Consider the following 14,877-nt stretch of genomic DNA (forward strand, 5'->3'; position numbering starts at 1 on the left):
AGTTTGTTTATATTTTCTAGGGTTAGGTTTTTGTTGTTGTTGTTTTTAGTTTATGCTTATAGGAATTTGTTAATTTCATCTATTTTGTTGATATAAATTACTCTGTTTCCTTATTCTTTTTATCTTTGTACATTTAGTAGTAATGTCCTTTGTTTCTTGATTTTAGAGATTTTTTTAGTCTTTTCTTTTTTGTTTCGTTTTGTTTTGGGGACAGGTTTGTCAGTGGCCTTTGCAAGGTACCAACTTTAGGTCTTGTTTTCTGTCCTTTTGTATGTTTTTTATCTTACTAGTTACTGTTGCTTATGATTGAATGGAGTTGCAGTTTCTCTCCTTTTCTAGTTTTTGGAGGTAAATGTTTCACTTACTGAGTTGCTATTCTTCCTTGTCAAATGCAGGTGGTTTTACTGCGGTGAACTCCTGCCCTGCCTTCTGGTAGCTGGCTGCTGGTTCCCGACCCTGAGCTCTCAGTGAACCTGGGAAGGGGATGAGAACAGGGTAAGTTCAAAAGGCCTTCTTACCGTGTGCTGTTCTTACCACGATCTAGTTGTTGTTCTTGAATAAAAGACTCTTGCATTCCTCCAACCTTTCATTTCCAGAGTTCTTCAACAGGTAATTGGGGAGAATTTTACTCTGTTTATGTGGAAGAGAGGATGCTGAAAGCAATTATTCTCTTCCGTTTCCACTGGCATTAGCGACTTGCATAGAATTAAGAATTAATAAAAAGAATATGGTTACTAGAAGGCGTTTTATGGAAATGAATCATATGGCTTAGAAATATCACAAGGAAGAGAAGTGTATAGTTCGCTAGTGAATTTTGGAAAAGAATATAGTGTAGGACTGCTGATTACAATGTCAAACGTTCTAAGAGACTGAGGAAGTTAAGCCTGTGTAGAGGTAGTGGAGAGCCCGCTACGCTCAGAGCTTCTAGACAGGCTGGAGCCAGGCTCCTCTAAGGGAGGCTAGGCTATCAGAGAGGGTGTGCTGAGTGTCTGTATTCAGAGTGTGGAGGCCAGTGGTGTCTACAGCATTTCTAGCTGAGCATTCACAATGTTCTCAGCAAGATCAGTTTGTCCCTTGGGTCCGGGCCTGTAGTTGATGCTGAAGAAAGGGGTCTCTCCCGGAGAAAGCTTCCGGGCATCCGTCCATTGCTGAGGGAGAGAGCAGCTAAAGTTGCTATAGCATAGGGAGTTGAGAACCCCCAAGAAGATCTGTAGTCTTGAAGCAGAGGATATGAACAAATCTTTTGTTCCTAACCATGCCACCACATCTGGGAGTTAAAAGAGGGTCAGATTTGTAAGGTAAAACCTAGCACATGTCAGTGTTCATTCAGTAAAAGGAAACAGTGACCTGTAATGGTCAAGTAACGAGCAGATACAGCACCCACAGTTTGCCAAGAGAGTGGTGAGGAGTGGCAAAGGTTTTTAATATCCGAGAGTCCTGGAACTCTCATTTTTTTGTGTACTTTAAGATTCAATAAATTAAATATAAATACCAGCTTAAAATATGTGTCACTGTTAGTGAATTACTCTCTTAATACATCGGTAGTGATGGCATGTAAAAATGTAGTGATCACGAAATTGATGGCTGAATTTAGATCTTTGGAGATGCTGGCATACATCACCTTGCAAACTACTCTTGTAGGACGACCATAGTAGCCTCACCTTCTGTCTTTTGTATTTTTGATATAAAGATAACTTCAGTGGCCTGGAAGTTGTATTTCAGATCTTTAGAGGGGGGGGGGTGGACATGTTAGAGCAGCTAGCTGGTGAGCTAGACTGTGTCGTTGCATATCCTGAGGTGATTTAGACCTGGAGTTCAGTCTGATCTGTGTTTCAGAGTTGAAACAGAAGATTCCTTGCTTCTGTCTGCAGTGTACTCAACTACACTGTTGACCTTTGGTGTAGCTTTCCTTCACTCCTCACACACCTCGTCAGTTCCATCCAGCCATGGAGAGCCTAGTCAGATGCTGAGTCTGCATTTCACAGTAGGAGCGCAGGTATCAGCCAGTTCAGAGTGAGGCTGACCCTACCACTCAGAGATGGAGCCAGTGCGCAGGCATGACTCGCCTTCCATTTCACTCACCGTCGACTTGAGATTTGTACTATTTGTGCTTTGGCCGAGAGTGTCATCTTATGTCCCAGGATGGCTGTAGAAATTGGGTTTCCAGAGGACTCATTGTTCATGTATGTGAGAAACTTTAAAAAACATTGATGGACTTAGAAATTTCTCCCTTTCTGAATTTACCTTTAGGATATAGTCAGAGAAATACTAAATTTATGTACAGAAAATACTTATTGTAGTATTAACTTAAATAATTGACAGTTGGAAGCAATCAAATAGCCTGAAATAATGAGAGGATTAAGTAGACGAGTTACTGTATTTCTATAGCACAATGGAATATTAGATAGCAGTTAATGGTCATAGAGCTGACTCATGAAGTCATGGGAATCCATGGGTACACTGGCACATGGGAGTAGCATGTGTAAAAAATAGTGAATACAACATAAAGTGTGTCTGTATGTGTGGTGAATGTGCAGGAAGATACGACCTTTAAAGCCCAGCTGGAGCTTTGTGATGTGTTCATGGGAGGTTGGATCAGTGCTACTCAGTTTCTCACACTTCTAAATTTTCTAAGTTTCCCTCAATGAGTGCATACCACTTTTATATTTACAGGAGAAAGAATATGAATCTATCTATCTCTCTTTCTCTCTCTCTCTTTCTCTCTCTCTCTCTCTCTCTCTCTCTCTATCTATCTATAGAATAAGAAATTTTTTATTGGATATTTTATTTATTTACATTTCAGATGTCATCCCCTTTCCCCATTTCCCCTAGAAACCCTCTATCCCATCCCCCCTCCTCCTTTTTGCTTTTATACCATTTTAATTACATGCAAGTATTAAGGTCAGTTCTAGGTTGAGGAACTAGCAATACAATAGATGCAGATAGTCAAGTAACAAGCAAGACAATAAACACAAATAGTCAAAGAACAAGCAAGGGAATAAACAAAATTCTGTGAACATGCACGTGATCATTGTTTCTAAGGACTTATCAGGATGACCACAATATCTGAGCCTACTTCTCTGTCCTAGCCTAAAGTCATTTTCATGTTACTTCTTTGTTCTAGTCTAATATTTAGATTCCTGCCTGAAATTACTTCTTTGTTCTAGCCTAATGACAGATTTCTGCCTGAAGCCTACTTCCTTGTCCTTGGCCAATGTCATATTCCTGCCAAGCAGCCCATTTCCTTGTCCTTGGCCATGTCAGATTCTTGCCGAGCAGCCCCCAAAGCTCTCCGCCTCTCCCCCATTTTTATTTCACTAACAAGACTGAGCCTGTCTTAGATCATTCTGACAAGAATGCCTTCCTTACCCATCATGGAATATGCATTATCAAAAGCAATGCACTTCTCTCTTAGGTTGGTAAGGCTCTGTGCAAAATCTTACCCGTCTCTGGCTTGCCAGCCTGCTAATTTAATAACTCTTTCTGGGAGTAAAAACCTATTTTTTTTATTGCTAGAGAATAATTATGTAACTATTAACTTGTGCCTTTAGTCCTTATAGAAATGTCATTTTGTTTTAAGACAGGTATATAATCATGGGAAACTTCTTAGGAGAAAACATGCTGCTGTCAGCACTTCTGTGTGGGAGTTTGGGATATTTCTTGTGCTTTTCTATCATTCTCAAGGCCTCTACACATAGGACAGGACCACATCCTACAACTGCCTGTGCTTATGGAGAGCAGGGTGTGACTGCATAACCTGCTGTCTGTGCAGGGTCTGCTTGTACAGGGAGCCAGCTGTGGCAGACCAGGGCACAGCTGATTTCTATGACCCTGATTGCCATGTGGTAGGTTGTCCAGAAAGTCGAGCAGATGTATTTTTAGGCAATGCTGGTGAGTGGGCCGATAGACCCAGTCTGGCAATGAAAGTGACCCACTCAGAAAGCTAGGAAAGTACTAGCAAGGCAGTTTAAATTTTTAATATAAGTCCACATACTGATACCAAATCAAAAACTCCTTTACATTGGAGGTTTATCATAAATAAAATACACTCATCCAATTAAAAAATTGAAATATGAGTTTATACACCTGTGATGGTTTGTATATGCTTGGTCCAGGGAGTGGCACTCTTAGGAGGCCTTGTTGGAGTAGGTGTGTCACTGTGGGTGTGGGCTTAAGACCCTTACCCTAGCTGCCTGGAAGTCAATCTTCCACTTGCAGCCTTCAGATGAAGATGTAGAACTCTCAGCTCCTCCTGCACCGTACCTGCCTGGATGCTGCCATGCTTCTGCCTTGATGATAATGGGCTGAACCTCTGAACCTGTAAGCCAGCCCCACTTAAATGTTGTCCTTATGAGAGTTGTCTTGGTCATGGTGTCAGCTCCTAGCAGTAAAACTCTAACTAATATAACACCTATGCCTACACTTACCTAGTGTATGATCTATTGGATCTAATAGGAAAATAAAACAACAAAAATCCTTCCTCCCTAGCTGTGGGCGAGGCACTGATCATCTCCTTGGAGGGATTTCTCGGGCATGGCTATGTGCATGGAGGGACGGGCCATAGCCCTTTGAGGTCTGCATCCTCCCACTTCCAGGAATGCGTCATGGGCACCCAGTGTCCTCATGATGCTATTTTCTAAGTTGGAGGAGTAAACAAGCTCATCCCCAACTCTTTCCTTCCCGTTCCTCTGAGACCCAGAGTGCTAATTATTGAGAAATGGTAATTGTACCAGTGAATCTGTGGTGGGAATTGAGTCGGAACACCATCGCCTGTCCTCCCCCAGTAGGAACCCTTTTAAGCCCCAGCTCATCCTCCTCCTGAATCTTGTCAGCACTGCAGAACTCTGTTCTGCTTTCAGAGGCATGGTAATGAGATACTCTGCCCTGAGATCTGCAGGAGTCAAGGTCGCCCTCCCTGCAGTCTGCTTGGTTTGGGGAGTTCTTTATTGTGAGCCATGAAGATCTCAGCGGCTGCAGATATATTTAGCAAAAATGGCACCCGTGAGTGCCTAAGCACCACATTTCCTGAAGTATCCATCCATAGAGCACTTCGTCTAGTCCCAAGTCGTCAAGGTGGCCTTTGGAGTGCTGGGCTAAAACTGCCCACAGGGCAGTCCACAAGTCCTGCCGCTGGTCTGCCTCTGTCCGTGTGCTGCTTGCTCATCCCTTCCTAAAGGGACAGGCTCCAGAAGACCATACTGCATCAGAGGGAGCCTCAGTCCTACCCTGCCATGACGTGAACACAAAGCCCATGGAAGACCTTAGCTGGGTCACTGAAAACATGCAAATAAACAAAGGAATATTAGTTGTACGGTGGTGTGGTGTGGTAGAGTGTGGGGCTAGAGACCAGAGCAGGGGGAATCTGGTGTTAGGTTGGAACTTCAAAGGGTCTTGAAGAAATCCCCGTTGTTAGCAGGTGGAACATAGAGGACACAGCTATATCCAGAGGAGCGTCTACTCTTGGTGCTTGGGCTGGTTGGAATACTGCAGTATGCTATAAAACTGTGTGCCCCAAAGTAGGGAAGTTATAGATAAGAACTCAAGGAAGATACCATGACTGTCTGTGCCATCCTCAAGTGCCTTAAAGGTGTAGCACTTTACCTTTGCTTTTGCCTTATTACTTCCTGTTTTAGAAATATTATCCTAATGAAAAAAGTTTCTGATGTGGGTGAGTGGTTTCATGTCAGTCAGTGCTGGGGTGTATATGTACACCCACACCAGTGCAATGTATATGTAAACGTACTGGATATGTAAATGCACTGTGTATATGTGTATATGTACATGTATATGTACATATGTGTAGTATATGTAAACCCATGCCTGGCTCAGCTCGTGCTACTTGGATGCCTTTGGCACAGCTGTCACCTGGGTGTCTGCAAGTGCAGCACCTGAATTCTGAACAGAGAACATCAGATCAGATCCTTGTGTTCTGATCATGTTTTTTCTTCTTCTATTTAACTGAATTATCTGATGCTAGATACAATGGCTCCTCCTTTCATTTTAAACATTTAACATCAAATGTGGAGGTATACATTTCCTGGGACTCCCCAGAAACTTCTCTCCACACCCCCTCATTGTTCTTCAGTATGCTGACCTCTAGGGACAGGGCCGTCTCCTGTGTGTTGGTCCCCACTTGCTGTCTGTTGTCTTTGTATGTGCTCCCAGCAAGCATCTGCTGACAGCTGTTTCCCAGGTCCTGGGTCGTTGCCGATGATGCAGAGCTGAGGTCTTTGATACTGTGCTGCCCTCTTCTTACGGTGATGAGAGAGAAAACAGTTACTGGAAAAGTTAGTAGCTCTTGCTGGACAGCATACAAGAGTAAAGCTATCCAAGAGTGATTGGGACATTGCTTTAAAGGATGGTCATGGGAGACTTTTCTTAAGAGCTGATGGCTCAGTTAGGTGACAGGAAGGAGTCAGGGGTGTGGCTCCGGGGCAGAAGTAGCCTAAGGTGAGATGGGGGATTGGTAGGGTGGAGAGATCCAGGTGGCACAGGCCGAGCCAGGCTCTCACACTGGTGTGGCTTTATATACACACCCCAGCACTGAGGAAGAGCCACTCATCCACAGCAGGAGTTTTTTATCAGGATGATATTTCCAAACAGACTAATGACGAGGCAAAAGGAAAAGTAAAAGTGCTACACGTTTAGGACACTTGCGGATGTCAGGCTCATGGTATCTTCCTTGAGGCCGTATCTCTAACTTTTCTGCTTTGGGGCATACAATTTTGTGGCATACTGGGGTATTCTAACTAGCGCGTGCACTAAGAGTAGATTTCTTAGGAGTGAAAGGACAGCTGGGGCTATAGCAACATGCAGAGAAGACTTAAGACATGGTCAGGCAAGCAGGGGGACTGGAGGATTGCTCAGAAGGTCTGCAGTCAACCCCCAGTGCAGAAGCATATGCACGAGTCTGCATTCCATTTTCAAAAGCTTGTTGGCTGCAGGGAAGAGGAGAGAGGAGTGTATTTGGTGCCCAGGTCGCACTAGTGTACAGAGACTCCTAGGTGATAAGAGAGGGAAGATGCTGAGGGATGGCGTATCAGGGTGTGTGCAAAGGATTGAACGACATGGAGGGTGGGTCAGGGAGGCTGGGTGAGAATGGCTCGTATCCCAAGTTCTCCCTGTGTGCCAGGAGCATCAGGAGAACTCTGACCCCTTTATAAATACAATCCCCTTACATCTGGAAAGGCTTGCTTCTCCAAAATCTGTTTTCTTCCCCTGATATGGATGTTGTCATTCTGTCTTTTGATTGGTGTTACTACGGCATATCTTCCCCCATCATTTTATCAACCTGTGTGCATGCTTATATTTAAAGACGTTTCTTATAAAAAGCACCTCGCTCAGTACGATCTCTTTGTGTGTGTGTGTGTGTGTGTGTGTGTGTGTGTGTGTGTGTTGAGGGATGTGCTCAGGATTGAACTCAGGGCTTTGTGCGTGGTAGGCAAGTGCTCTCTCTGTCACTGAGCTACGTCCCATCCCCATGGTCACTTTTTAGTTGAGTTTTTAAACCTATGTAATTTAATTGGGATGGTCAGATGGTCAGACCTTCGTATTTAATATGACTGCATAGCTCGGTCATGTTGCTATGGGTTTTCTATTCTCAAGTTTTATTGGATCCTTCTTCCAATTTTGGGTTTATTGTAGTTTGTGACCAAATGGGTCACTTTACTATGTTATTAGCTATTTCTGTTTCTGGAGTGATAACTTAGGGACTGATTATTCATGGCGTTCTTGGGATTCATCTTCAGCTCACCACAATCCATTTTAATGCGCTGTTAGTCCACACATAGTATAAGCCCTTACAATAACCTATTCCTGGCTCACCGCTCTTACTCTCCCCATTATAATACATACACCTCTACTTCTATGTTATTACATCATACACCTCTACTTCTATATTATTACAAGACATTAGTATTATTTTTGCTTTAAATGGTCCGTTATCTTTGAAGACAGTGGGACATGTCTTTTATATTAATGTCTTTTCTGTTTCCAATATCTTTTCTTCCTCTAAGTCTGGAAGTTCCTTCTGGTAGTTTCCTTTTGCATTTTGGACTTCTTTTAATGTTATTTGTAGTTCAGGCATGTTGGATTGGGAATTAGTTTAGCTTTTGTTTGTTGGAAAAACTCAAAATTTTACTTTCATATTTGAAAGTCGTTGTCATCCTGGCCATTGATGGTTTCTCTCTTCACTAGTCAAGGATAGCATCCCATTTGCTTCTGGGTCACATTTTTCTGTCTAAAATACCCGCCATCTACCATATCTGTGTTCATCCTTTTGTACATGATATGTTTTTGGAATAAAATTTATTGTTTATGTATATTTAAAGTATACAGTGGTATTATGGGATATATACAAATGGCATAAAGGCTACTATAATTTATTCTTCTTGTTTGTTTTTAGGCAAGAGCAGTTAACAAGTAGATTTTAATGCCTTTTATTTTTGTGACAGCTTGAAAAAAATACATTGTTCACATTTATTTGTGAGTATGTGTATCTGTACACACATGTACATATATTTAGCTTTTGTCTCAGTGCACATGTGTGATGGTGTTGATGTGGGGACTAGAGGACAGCTTGAGGGCATTGATTCTCTCTTACTGTGTGGGTCCCAGGGATTCCCCTTGGGTCATCAGGCTTGGTGACAAGCACCTCCACTTGCAGAGTCAGCTCACCAGCCCTCTGGAAGCTGTTAAGATTTTCCTTTTAGGTAATTGATTATGATGTATACTGGTTTAATTTTCTTTATGTTTTCTTTTGGATCTATGCGTTTGCTCATAATTTTTTAGCCAAATCTTTGAAATGCTTTGGGCATTTTTTTTTTTTTTTGGTCTTATATTGCTCTTTGCATCTCTAGTTGAAACATGTCTCTAGCTTTGGAGAGAAATTCTTTATATCTTTATGTTTCATTTTCCAAAGTTTGGACCTATGCAGATTGTTCTATTTCTGCTCTTTCCTTCTTCAGGGGTATGTAATAGGATGCTAATCCCATCTAGCGTGGTTTTCACTTCATCCCTAGACCCTTGATTCAAGGCTTTCTGAAATACACTTGTATCTCCTTAGCATTTCATACGTCACCATTTTTAACAAAATGCAACTTTTTAAAAAATGGTCACTTTATTGTCTTCATGTATGAATCATTTCTATGTAATTTCTCAGTATGTTTTTTTATTGTTCAAATACAATTTTGAGTTGTATTTTTTTTAAAAAAGAAGATACCTATTGTTTAATGTTATTTAGATGGGATATATATAATTAAGACCTAAAACATGAATAAAAACTAGTCACTGTGTTACTGTTACAAGTCAGTGACTGGCTACCTGTGTGAAAAAGAGTGGCATCTGGGCCTAAGAAGGAAGGAGTGAGCACCCTGAAGATGTGTGTGTTAGGAGGAATCTAACCTTTGAACTGCGGGTGAATCTGTGGATGCTGAATTTATATTAATTCACTGGACTGAGCATGCATGTTTTATTTACCTTCTTTTTCTTTAATTTATTCTTCTTTCATACATTCTATCCCAACATCAATTTCCCCTCCTTCCTCTCCTTCCTGTTCCCCCGACCTCCTCTCTCCCCCAGATCCACGATCTCTTGAGAGTCCTGCTCGTTTCTGAAGGGAAACTGCGGTGTACTTTTTATTATTGAATTTGTTCTTTGAGAATTTCATAACGTACATGATGCACACTGACGACTCTCACTTCCCAATCTCCTGTCTCCCACTTACTCCCATCCCAGCACTTTATCCCGTCTTCAGGTTCTTCTCTACTTCCCGCCCCATCTTCTGACGTGTTGTCTGTGCCTTAGAGGGGCTGCTTTACACTTTAGGACTTAGGACCGGGCTCACGGTTATCACTTGTTCTTAGCATCTCGGGCTCTGCACTCCTTTAATACATGACTTTGAAAACATTTGATATCTAAGATGATTGGTTACTACAACCTCTCTTTTTATATACAATTTCCAGTTTGAATTAATTTTTCTTATCCCACTGGCAATGCCAAACTATGAAAGATAGTTACATGGCTCTCTCTAAGTAATGCTTCACACAGTCCTGTTTTAGAGATTATATCTTAGTACTGGATGTCTCATCTTATATCTTTTAATTAATTATATACATATGTGAATGTGCTTGTGTGAGTTTGTACACCATGTGCATGCAGGAGCTTACAGAGGCCAGGAGAGAGCATCAGATCCCCAGACCTGGAGTTACAGATGCTTCTTAGCTGCCACGTGGGTGCTGGGAACTGAACTGAGGAGTTCTCCAAGTACAGCCAGCACTCTTAACCACTGAGCCATCTTTCCAGATTCTTCTTACATCCTCCTAAAGGTCTCATTTGCATGTCATGCTAGTGTCTTGCTTGCTGACTCCTTGTGTCTGGCTTCACATCAGGGTCCACAAAGAACCTCTGACTGGTTCAGGAATAACAGCAGTGTGAGTTATGTCCTTTCCTTCTGTCTACGGAGTCATGGTGTAATGGAGGCAGTGTCCTCCTTTTCTGTTCCCATCTCCAGAATCAGCTGGTCTGACTGAATGGTCCAGCAGGGGTGTTACAGTGCCACATGTACTTGTAAAAGTACAGCCAGTGAGCAGTAGGAGTGGAGATGACACTGGCCTGCAGCAGCAGGCATTCATGCTGGGTTCTGAATTGTGGCTCTGACTCTGGTTTGCACACTACCTTGAGATGATTCAAAATTTGAATTTATTGGTAAAATTAAAATGTGATTATATTATTTCCCCTTTGCCATTCCACCCCCTAATTCTTCCTATCTTACCTTCTTCTCTTGTTCTCTCAAATTCATGGCCCTCTGGCCCTTTTCTCTTTAATTGTTGTCACACACACACACACACACACACACACACACACACACTCTATATGGAGTAATATATATAGTATATGCTATATATTACATGGACTGATCAGAATATATACATATACATCTCTATCATCTATCTATCTATCTATCTATCTATCTATCTATCCATCCATCCATCCATCCATCCTGATTAGTTCATGTAATGTTACTTGTATGTATATGATCTCAGGGCTGACTACCTGGTATTGGATAACCAATGCGCGGGGGGGGGGCATTTTCCTGGGGAAGACTATTTCTCCTGCTCTCCGTATTTCTTAGTTGCTTTATTTAGATAACCCTTTTTCCCCCTGAAGCTTTTAAAGGTTGTTTTCAAACTTTTTAGCAGGAGACTTGTTTTTAAACTGTCTTTCATAGAAAACCTATGTAAGAATAATAGCTATTAATATTAATGAAGCACCTGCTTTGTGCTGGCTCTCTCAAATATCTCCATTAGTTATTAGCTCCGTCCCTATAGTGCTCTTTCAGATGGGTATTGCTGTTTCATGCTTCCCTCCCCCAGCCCAGGCTTGGAGAGTGAAGGAACTCTAGTGTTACTGAGATTGCAAGTGGTCAGATCTGACTCTGTGGTAGTGAGATGAGAGTTCCCAGGTAAGCCTCCCGCTGGGCCTGACAGCAGCCCTGTGAGGCTGTGGAGAGTTCAACAGTCACAGATCACTGACCTCCCTGAACTGTCACAACAGAAGAGCGGTCACTTATTCACAAGCCTCCCACGAGAGATGACACAAAAGGCTGGGGACTTGGGATATGTGTAGTCCTGGAGTCCCGACTATTATGCAGAGAGCTTTTATGAGCAAGTTGCTGGGGCACTGCCTCCTTTTGTTCCTTCATTCACTCATGTGCCTGATGTTCCTGGGAAAGACTGGGCACTCCTCCAGCTTATTGACATCCTTGTGGAGGACACAAAACATGGCTGCATTCAGCTAATGCTGTATATTGTATGCCAGGCCATAAACGAAACAAGAAAAGGAGAATGTAGTGTTGGTTCCATGCCAACCGGGTAGTTAGAATAGACTCTGGGATGGTGGGCATCTGAGGAAGGCCTTGCAGAGGGTCCTGGAGTAAGTCCTATGGTGATGGTAGAGGAAGAGTTCTGTGTTCATGGGAATTGGCACAAGGGTTTTGGGGCATGCCCAGTGTGTTCATGGAGCTGCAAGGAGACATTATAGTGGGAGCCGTATGTACAGGGGCATGCAGAAGTGAGGTCAAGGTGCTATCAGGGTAGCCGTCTGGTGCCGTCATCCTAAGGTTAGCTTTGAGTCAGCAGAGCAGGGTGAGAATAGAACACGGGGATGAATGTGGAACAAGGGGCTGTGAGCCTGTGTTCTCTCTGCTTGGATAGTCTGCTTTGTAAATGGGTGCTGCTAACGATATATGTTTCTGAGAGGACATCCAAACAAGTCCCTGTTGCCTGAAAAAGCACCTTTATAAATGTGCCAATCGTATCCAATTTTCACAGAAATCTCCAGGGCAGGCCTCTGGGTCTCTGGCATATAAACACCTTCATATTTTTTTTTATGTCAATTCATCGTCCTGGCAGATGGAGGCCTTGAGTTTTGATCTGGCCTCCCATGCTGGAAATAAAGCAGGATGCTGGGCTGGAATCCATCACAGTCACCTCAGCCGTCTGCTCTGCACAGTGGGCTCAAAGCTAGTGACAAAGCAGCCAGGCTGAGAGCCTGCGGTGAGCTGCACAGTCTGAGCCATCAAGGCTGGGAGCACATGGGTTCTGGCGGGCTGCGGCAGGCAGCAGGCAGCAGGCAGATTCCGGAAGCTCCCAAAGGCCTTAGTCAAGTTGACGCAGGAGCTTTTAAGTAGGCACCTGTGGCCTCTACTGCCAGCCAAGGGGGAGCTGTTAGGGGTACTGAGATGCTAGGAACAGAATGCCTCTGCTGCCATGGGTGATGCTGATTGGGCACTGCCGTTGCTTCCAGTGGGATTCCTGGCCTGTGTGCCAAACCAGAACAGAGTTCCTGTAGAGCAGAAGCTTCCTAGGAAGAGAGTGGGTAGCTCTGGAAACACTCGGCTTCCATTTCAACATTCCCCAAGAGCTTCCCCATCTCCCCAGAGCCAGATGAACGCTGCCCTCCCTGGAGAAGGCCCAGAGGGCCTTTCCTGGGTTGTGTGCCTTTTCCTGGGTTGTGTGCCCGCAATCCCGCTGTAATTTGTAGACAAAGACGGATGCCCATTGCTCCTCGGCTTCTCCTAGTCCTGTCTCAGAGTTCTATTCCCTCCACCTACACTAACATCAGAGAACCGAGAAAAAGAACAAATCCTCGGTTAAAAGATTGGCCTTTTGTTCTCTCTTCATAGCAATTTTCTTATTTGCTTTTTACATTTTATTCAGATTACTTTGAGAATTTACAGGATTGGAAAACTTTGGAATTTTGGAAAAAGTTTCAGTGTATTTGATTACTTCAGATGTAGATTTTTGTTTGTTTTGCCACAGAGCCTACTGAGAGGCCTGTTTTGTCCTATCCAGGAGACGACTTACTCCAGCTTCTCAGTTCCATGCACCATACAAGCCCCCCACTTTGCCGTGCACATTGAGAGTCATTTAGACCACAGAGCACAGGGCTGTGGGGAGGCTGCACAGCCATGCACGCTAGCCTCCCGTAGTCTCTTGGGCCAGGGTTTGGCTATGCCCTGGACCCTGGCCAGTCCCTGCAGCACTCCTGGCAGACCTGACCTGCCTCTGTCACTCCTGTTTCCCTTCCTCACATTGTCATCAAATCAGATGTCAGGTGTCAGGCTCTGCTAAGGGCTGTCCTGCACTTACAGTGAAGAACAGAGGCACTTTTCCACCCCAGTCCCAAGGGTCTTCCTTATTCCTATACCGTAGAGCTGTCTGATCTGATCTCCCCTTTCCTGTTTGCTTAGGGATATGTTGGTGCAACTCCTGATGCTGTTTCCTGTGCCATTTGCTAGTAGAGCACTTCCACCAGCTCCTTAGATGACTCAAGCTCTTTCCTCCCCCACCCCTTTTTGGAGACACCATCTTGCTATATACCATATACATTGGCCTCCAACTCATTACCCCCTCCTCAATCTAAGTACTGGGATTGCAGGTGTGCAACCGTACACCAGGCTTGAAGCTCCCTTGACTTCTAAAACAAAAACAAAAACAAAAAACCAAACAAACTCAAATGGCAGAGAGAATTTATAATGAGCGTTGCCACCATCACTACCTTCTCCGTCCATCTTTTGAAACAACCCATCAGCTAAGTGGAGCTAAAGATTATCTTGGTATAGCTCTTGTCAAGCATGTGTGATGGCCTAAATTCAACTCCAGCATCCACAAACAAACAAGAATAGGTCAACCAACTGACCAACCAACCAACCACCCACCCACCCACCCACCCAACCAACGAACCACCCAACCAATGAATCAGCCAACCACCCACCCACCCATCCATCCAAACAACCAACCAACCAACGAACCACCCACCCAACGAACCAACCATCCAAACAACCAACCACCCACCCAACCAACCAACCAACCAACCAACCAACCAACCAAACAAACAAACAACCAACATAGGGCTGCAGTGATTGCTCAGCAGTCAAGAACACTTGCTGCTCTTTCAGGGGTCCCCAACACCAATATCAGGCAATTCTCTGCACCTGTAATTCCAGCACCAGAAGATCAGGCATTCTCTGCTGCCCTCCATAGGCACACACAGGCACCAAGACCCACACATAAATGAATAATAAAAAGAAATCTTTTTAAAAATTCCCTAAAATTTGACAGCCACACATGACGCCCACATGACAGAAACATCTGTGGCACCTTTGTGAATGTGTTTACATACGTGCATGGGTGGAGTGGATGTATTTAGGTGTGTAAGCAGTACATGTGAATTGTGTATGTACTGTATACACATGTATAGTTCATGTGTGTTCCATATATGTGTATGTGTACATATATACACATATATACATATGTATATGTACACACATATATACATATACATATACATATACATATACATATACATATACATATA

At 43.4% G+C, this 14,877-nt stretch overlaps 1 protein-coding gene across 2 annotated transcripts in view; it reads left to right on the forward strand.

The window, feature by feature from the left end:
• Positions 1 to 395: 395 nt before the first annotated feature.
• Pcbp3 (poly(rC) binding protein 3) overlaps positions 396 to 14,877 on the forward strand; it is a 130,940-nt gene continuing 116,458 nt past the window's right edge. For both annotated transcript variants that reach the window (XM_028773913.1, XM_028773914.1), the window contains exon 1: positions 396 to 495. The gene's annotated coding sequence lies outside the window, so the exon portion shown is untranslated. The remainder of the gene's footprint in view (positions 496 to 14,877) is intronic.

Source organism: Grammomys surdaster, unplaced genomic scaffold (genome assembly GCF_004785775.1).
Source record: "Grammomys surdaster isolate TR1022 unplaced genomic scaffold, NIH_TR_1.0 237, whole genome shotgun sequence".
NCBI lineage: Eukaryota > Metazoa > Chordata > Mammalia > Rodentia > Muridae > Grammomys > Grammomys surdaster.